General features: G+C 43.8%; 1 protein-coding gene across 2 annotated transcripts in view; it reads left to right on the top strand.

Moving 5' to 3' along the window:
• The first annotated feature begins 574 nt into the window (after positions 1-574).
• The window catches only part of PDC (phosducin), a 20,911-nt gene continuing 13,795 nt past the window's right edge, over positions 575-7,690 (top strand). Inside the window, exon 1 of one of the 2 annotated variants that reach the window (XM_042033957.1) lies at positions 575-699. The gene's annotated coding sequence lies outside the window, so the exon portion shown is untranslated. The remainder of the gene's footprint in view (positions 700-7,690) is intronic. The other variant, XM_042033956.1, reaches the window with a different exon arrangement.

Raw genomic sequence — 7,690 nt, 5'->3', positions numbered from 1 at the left:
TTCATGTCACAGCCACAGCTGCAGGTGTTTAAATGCAAGCCTTCCATTTAAAACTGCTTAGAATTTAATGTTCCTTGATGCCACATAAGATACTTATAGCCTTCCATAGAACAAAATTCTCCCTCCCCCTTTTTTCATTTGCGCTGTCAGTGCTTACTGAGTAACTGGGTATGACTGGGTGATTTATTTAAATATTAGCACAATTTCTGTGAATACTTTTATCCTTTCTATAAACTGCAGTCCCACCACAGCTCAGAAATACTGAAAAGGCCATCAGGGTTGTAAGGACAGCTTTCCTGCATCCAGTAACGGGTTCTTACACTGTTCCTATAATCCATCTGTACATCTCCAGCATTTTTAATACACCTGGCTCTGCAATAGCAAGGTGCCATCTGTGGTGGCTCTTGGGGCTCAGCTGTTTTTCTCCCTGCCCAATTATATATAAGCACCAAATCCTTTAAACCTCTCTCCAGTCTGCAGCTTCATTGGCTCAAACTAAAGAAGAGAATTTTCTAATTCTCTGCTGATAATCCTATTACCTGTCCAAGGCTATTTCTGCAAGGGTCATCATTCCAGAGCGATGTAAATCAGGGGCCAGGTCTTGCTGTGGTCAGTTGTAATCCAGCTCCTCTCCTGGAAACTCCGAGGACATTTCGTCAGCCCCTAGGAACAGCGGAGCTGAGGGACTGAGCCTCTCAGGTACTGTGATTTGTGTGTCCAAACCTTGCCTTTCAAGTTTGATTTCAGTAGGGAGAAAAAAATATGGTGTTTTGAAGATGTATGAGTGGTGTATGAAAAGTTCTAATAAGTGATGGGGTCTCTCAGAAGAGCCTCACCTTTGGCAGCATCAGGCTGAAATGGGGCTGGTGACATAACAGCTACTGCCAGGTTCCCAGCTGTGAATTTGGCAGGCTGCTTTCATTAAACTGAGCACAACGAGCTGCCAGAGCTGTCATTATTTGTGCTTTAAATGAATGCATGGGCAGTGAGTGGTGCCTCACTCCAGCTGGGGTCATTTGGGAGAAATGGAAATACATTAGAAATCAGACACTGGATCTGCTGACAATGTGTGCCCAGACTATTGGAAGTGACTCCTATATCTAATTTAACAGGGCTTTTCTATTCCTTGCATGGAATCCTGTCTCTCTCTATTTGATTTTGGCATTGATTTGATTCAAAAATGGGATTTCTACTCTTTTGTAACCTACCTTTGAATACCTGTATATAAGGATCTGCAAGAGAATATAAAAACACCATTTCTTCTGCCTGTGCTGGGATGGAGTTGTGTGCTCTGGGGAAAGGTGAGTGAAGGGCTGAAATCTCTGGGATAATCTCCAGAAGATGTTCACGTCTGGGCCCATTTCGGAGCCTCCAAGGAACTCTAAGTGGTAACTTTAGAATGACTCCTTCTTATCCACGTATCTAATCTCAGCTTGGTTTTGCAAGAATTGTTTTCTTGCAAGAGAATGTTTTGCAAGAGCACAAATATTGGTATGAAAGAATAATAACCCAAATGTACCGTGGGCAATTCCCTCTGTAGCTGCTGTGACAGCACTACTTTTGGGCAGGTGACAGGTATGTAACTAAAGGTATAAATGATGCATTACATAAAAAGATGGAGAAAAACTCCATTTTTGGGCCCTGAGAGGTTGCTTTGGACAGCTGAGCTCCCCAGATGATGAGCATGTTGTGACTAGAATGGGTCTGAGTGGTCAAGAAACATTGGGGCAAAATTACACCTTGGATTCTTGCTTCCACCCCCTCCCACAAACAGTTTCACCCGCACAATCAATGGCTTTACAGGTTTCCTGCAAGCATTTGACATCTTTTTGACAGGAGGGAATAATTTCAACCTAACCCATTCTTCTGCATCTGACCTGTACCAGATTGCTAGAATTATATGGAAGTGCTTCGTCCTGTTTCAGAATGGGATTTTAAGGTGATCTTTGTTACAAATATTAAAGATTAATCCTAGCAATTATAATTACAGCACAGCTAAAAGATGGGAAATGCATTAGGGCATGAGAGATAATCACCAAAATAATACAGCTTGAGAGCAAATAACATAGTTAAAGATGGTTACTATACACCAGGATGTGCAACTGCTGGTTTCCAGTGATAAGGGGAATTCCTCTCTAGCAGCAGTGTGTCTCAAAGCTATCACAGGGCTCCCATATTCCTCATTTACAAAGTTCAAAAACCCTACAGGTATTTCACACCTTCAAAATACTCATGGGGCCATCTGGTCATACCCTCAGCTCAACTGCAAAGGTTTTTCCTGGGTGAATCACAGCGCCAAAGGGCATTTCCTGCCCCCCTACAGCCCTCCAAAGCAAAACCAGAGCCTGACCAATGCAATCAGTGCAGAAATAATTCTCCATAAACATTGCACTGGATTCCAGGGATCAGGCAGCTCCGTGGGGTAACCACCTGCAGCTCTGGGAGGTTGTGACTCGCACTCTGCACCAGCCCTGCATCTTCAGAAGAGTCTTAAATGTAGAACTGCAAGAACTTAGGAAAAATCGACATCATCCTTAGCTTCCCACCCCGTATTTTAGACCTATTGTCTTCTTTCACATAGCCAGCGATATGACACCAGATTAACAACCCCACAAGGCACCTGTGGACAGAAAACCCACCGGAGATTGTACTGCCCACTTAGTCAGGCTTTGGTGAGCAAGGAGGGGAAAGGAAATCAGCTCGCCTCTGAGATTTGCTGTGTATAAGGTGGCCAAAGGACATGGGGAACTCAGCTGGAGAGCCTGGTAACCAGCTTTCAGCACTACCCCATCTTAAACTCCCAAAGAGGCTCACTCTAGGGCACATGGCCAACCACAGTGAGACTGAATTACACCCTTAATTCTGAACTGCTTGAGTGAGCACAGACTTCAGCCTCAGCCCAAATACAGAGAAACCTCTCATGGATTTAAACACAAGCTGGAACGTGCTATAAACCAATATATTATTGTATTGAGCAGAATGCATCCCACAGCTCCTTTCTTTAATACTCAATGCCTACGGAATTCCAGGTAAAGTTGTAGAGCATCTCCACAGTCAGCATCCCAGTCCAGAGAAATTCCTATTCTGCTGCTTACTGGGATGAGGATATCAAAGGACTATGAGTAGAAGAAAACAAAGTTAAAGTGAGAAATGAGGTCTACCCCAACACCAGGTATGAGCAGAGTTGGCCAAAATTATGGGATTTGCACTTTCTGAGTAAAAGAACAAAATCCAAACCAGAACAAAAAAACCCCACCCCTTCCAACTTCAAGTTAAAGGCTTGGTGAATTCGTGTCACCTCTTGTAGTAATTCTTCTTTTTTTTATTTTAACCTAAAATGAAACATTTCAAATTTTCATTGGCATTTTTGTTATGGACAGACATGGAAAATGAGGGCAACAACATGCAGAGGAATAATGATGAGCCTGAAAAATAGCTCCATATATTTGCCTGCCAAAACAAGAAACTCTTTTTTGATGACCCAGAGCCCTTTCCAATCTATCAGCCAGAGATCAAACAAATAAGAAAAATGCAGGAAATTGCAGTGAGCAAATGCCATACAGTTTTTCTCCCTGCATTCTAGCAGGGGAAGGGATGGCAGGAGCAGTGATTCCTGCAGAGAGAGCTGATCTTCCACAAAATCAATCTCTTTGTTTTGAAAATATTAAAGGAATGCATTCAAACGGCATCTGGAAATTACATTTGTTTCTATTTGCATATCCTTGCCATTTTAGCAGTGTCAATCATTCATAATGTGACATAATTAAAATATTCTTGAATTATTCCATTTGTGCAATATCTTACAGAGTTGTTTTGCATGGAATTAAAGACTTTACGGTAATTTGAGATGAAAACATGTTATAATAAAGGCTTGGCATTTTGGCACAAAGTTTCAAATAAAACAATTGGGGTGCTGATTCCTGTCCTTCCAAATTGCTGGAATCCCATGGAAACAGCTGCCTGCAGCAGAATCCAAGGATAACCACCCATTCCCGTTCCTCATGGGGGCAGGAATGCTGTCCAGGCTTAAAGCAGTAACAGTACAGCGATCCCATAAGGAAGGCCTTAAAGCAAATGGAGGGTGTTTTAAAGGAAGGGATGAGATAAATCCTTGGACCTCACCTCTCTGCAAGCACACAATGATGAACCACCTGCCCCAGCAACTCTAAGTTAAATCCAGGTCCAGGGTCACACCTCAATTCTGTCCCAAGATCCCAGGAAGCAGCACCTGCCAACAGCTCACCTTTGCCCCCTTCCATGCTGGATGTGCCCAGGTTTATTTTGTGATACTCCACATTTGGTCACAGGCAAGAGGCACATTTGGAAATACAGCCTAGCTAAAAATAGCCTGGCTAAGCCTGAAGCCAAGCAGGATGAAGTAAGTGCTCAGAAAGAGTTAGGAGAAGTCAGGCTCTGCCAGAGGAGGAAATGAGCCAGACATGGATGTTCTGAGATCTAAACATTGTGCCTTCAGACCCTGGGGGCTTCCTCAGCACCCACACCACAGCCACCTCCAGCCCTTCGCTTCCAGGGACCGTCTCTGCCAAGGAGAGCAAATTTTGGTCCCCATTACCCATGCCTGCATCCTCTCAAGGCAAGTCAGGTTCTGTAGTTTATCCAAAAAGGGTTTCAGGCCACTGAACCAAGTTGTCGCAGCAATTTCAGTAACTCATGGCCCATGGCAAACCACACACCAGGATGTATTTATCCACATCTGCCTTAGGGGACCAGTGGAAGGTGTCCCTGCCCATGCCAGGGGCTTGGAACAAGATGACCTTTAACATCCCTTCCAACCCAAACCATTCTATGATTCCATGACTTTATTAATTTTAGAAAGTGGCTGTTTATTTAAAACAGAGTAACAGTCATTTTAGGACTTTAAAATTTGATTATACCCTTCTGTTCAGTATGAATATTGATGGATCACCCAAGACTCTCCTGCAATGTTTAAAGTAAAGGGATTAATATAGATTTGCTGCTATACTGCCTAATCTGGTGCTGTTAAATAGTTAAATGAATTGTGATTTGATTTTTTTTAAAGAGACCTTGTTGGAACACATCAATAAATAAGGCTCTTACAAACTGATTCATATTTGAGCTGTTCCGTTGGGACAGCTAATACTGCAACAGTCACTTACCAAGTGAATGCAAATCTCTGACATCATGGCAATCTGAAATAGCGTGGTTTTTCTCCAATGTATGACAGTCTCTGGGTTTGTATCTGAGTCTGATTCTCCCAGAGGGAGAGGGAATTCTCTCACTTGCATTCATGTCTTATTCTTTAGCACTGGAGAATCCACAAATAGAGCCCCATTTAATGCTGAAGCCCACAGCAAAAAGCTTTTAGGTGCCAAAATCATTAGAAAACGAATCCTAGGAAAAAGATCAGATTTCATTACTTCTAATGCTCATGGAATTCCTCTCCTTTCCCAAGAACAGCACACTGCTAGGGCTGCACCTCCATCCACTTCCCACATCTGCCACAGCTTTCACAGCTGGAGTCAGGCTTGGGCTTAACCAAACATCACACCCTGCTCCACAAACAAATGTGCAGGGAGAAGAAAACTTGCCCTCAGAACGCCTCCATTGTCTCTTGTCCTGACTCCTGCTAATCCCATGGCCACCTGCTGCAAACAGAAGGGGTAAGGACCTGGCTTATTTTATCACTTCAGCCCCAGTGGCAGCAGAGCCAGGGCTGCTCTGGGTCGCTGCACAAGGCACCTAAATCCCACAGCACAGGAACATTGTGTTCAGGCACCTGTGTTGAGCGTATTTTCCATTTACCCTCAAGGTTGCCACAGGAACCTGAGGAATTGGGGCGCTTTGCCCTCACCCAGAGCCGCAGTATCAGTGATGCTGTCATTCCTTGGGTTTGGTAGGAGCGTGTTCCCAGCACGCAGGCGATCAGAATGCTGCCCCTGGGCTCAGCTCCAAATCCCATCCCTGGGAGGGGTAAATTGGCATTGGGCTGCTGCTGTACACACATGAAGTGGATGAAATGAGTCAGAGGGGTTTACAGCACGGTCTTTCTTAACCAGATCATTTTGTTCCCTTTATTTTTCCTTTTCCTTCCTTTCCTCTGCAACAAGCTCCTGGTCTCTCCTCCTGCTTGTTACAACAAGCTTTGCTGCTGATGCTCTTGCGCTCAGTGAATGTCAGAATCCTCCAAGAACACTGTCAGATGGCTTCTCAGGAGGCGATACAATTACAGCCTGAGCACAGGGAAGGCTAAAATATTTGGAATTAATTTTAGGATAGAGCCATGGCAGTCCCTGTGAAGAAGTCTCAGAAACAACCAACTGTGCACAGAGAAACTGGCCCAGCATTTGTGCTCCAGTTTCTACATAAATAAAAATCCCTGGGAAAGGATTTGCTCTGCTGTTTATCTGAGCTGTGTTTTTGGAGAAGGAGAGGGAACACATGTGTTTTAAGCCATCAGCCTGTGCTTCTAATCATGACATTTATTTATATGCTCAGAGAAACTTGTGTACATGCCTCAGCTGCTGCATAACTGCAACCCCAGTTTGCCTTGCTTGGTCTGAAAAGGAAGAAAAATAATTCCAATTTTGTGCAGTTTTACAAGCTACATGTAAAGTTATTTACAAATTAGCTAATGAAAACTCACCATTTATAATTACAAGTCAATCACAGGATCCAAAGGAAAACATGAAACCTCTGGAATGACATGAATGGTATGAAAGGGATACCATACTCTCTGTAGAAAAGGGATAAACTTTTCTGTGAGGGTGACTGAGCACTGGAACAGGCTGCCCAGAGAGGCTGTGCAGTCTCCTCCTCTGGAGATGTTCAAACCCACCTGGATGAGATCCATCTGCTCTAGCAGGGGGCTGGACTGGATGATCTCCAGGTCCCTTCTAACCCAACTATGTGATTCTGGGATATAGGGAAGGTACAGACCTGATGTAAACACTCCAGGGCTTTCAGGGGCCACACAATCCTGTCTGCTTTGGCTTTCATCTTCTAATTAATAAAGGTAATAAGAGGAATACATTCCTATTATCACTGACTTCATGCAGTCATAGTTGCCATAGGGACGTCAGGACCATTCAGTAGAGACAAGGTTATTTCTGATCTTGCAAGCAAAGGAGCAGCTGGTTGGAGCAGGACCTGGGCCTCCATCATTTAATCAATTACACGCCAAGTCCATTTTTTGGTAAGTGGTCAAGTGAAAAAAAAAAAAAACCCAACCCAAAACCAAAACCATGTCCAGCAGGATGTGTGCTTGTGGATATACTGAACCCAATTCCAGACTGGCAGTGTCCTCCTGACACTTTCTCTGCTGCCTTTAACAAATACAGAATGACCACTTTTACCTCTAGATCTTCCCATTTAAGAGAAATAAGGAAATTAATCTGTCAGCTCTTCTAAGATGCTGAGATGCACTCAGGACACTTTAGCAGAAGAATAAAAAAGGGAATGGAGGAAGAGGAAGCACCTGGCAGTCGCAAGTTTGGCTCTGCCAGTCCTACAGGAAGAGTTCCAAGGGAGCAGGCTGGAAAACACAAGAAATTCTTGGGAGCACAATCTGAATCACAGAATTTAGGTTGGGAAAGATCTCCAATATCATTGAATCCAACCATTTACCCAACATTGCTGTCGCGGGTTCGGTTTGTAACCGGGCGGAAACACCAATTTAGTGTAGTGGTTTGGTCCAAAATACTCATTACTG

The sequence above is a fragment of the Corvus kubaryi genome, unplaced genomic scaffold (genome assembly GCF_017639235.1).
Source record: "Corvus kubaryi isolate FWS band 111438036 unplaced genomic scaffold, C.kubaryi_AGA036_p1.0 37361, whole genome shotgun sequence".
NCBI lineage: Eukaryota > Metazoa > Chordata > Aves > Passeriformes > Corvidae > Corvus > Corvus kubaryi.
This window is presented reverse-complemented; position numbering and strand designations above follow the sequence as displayed.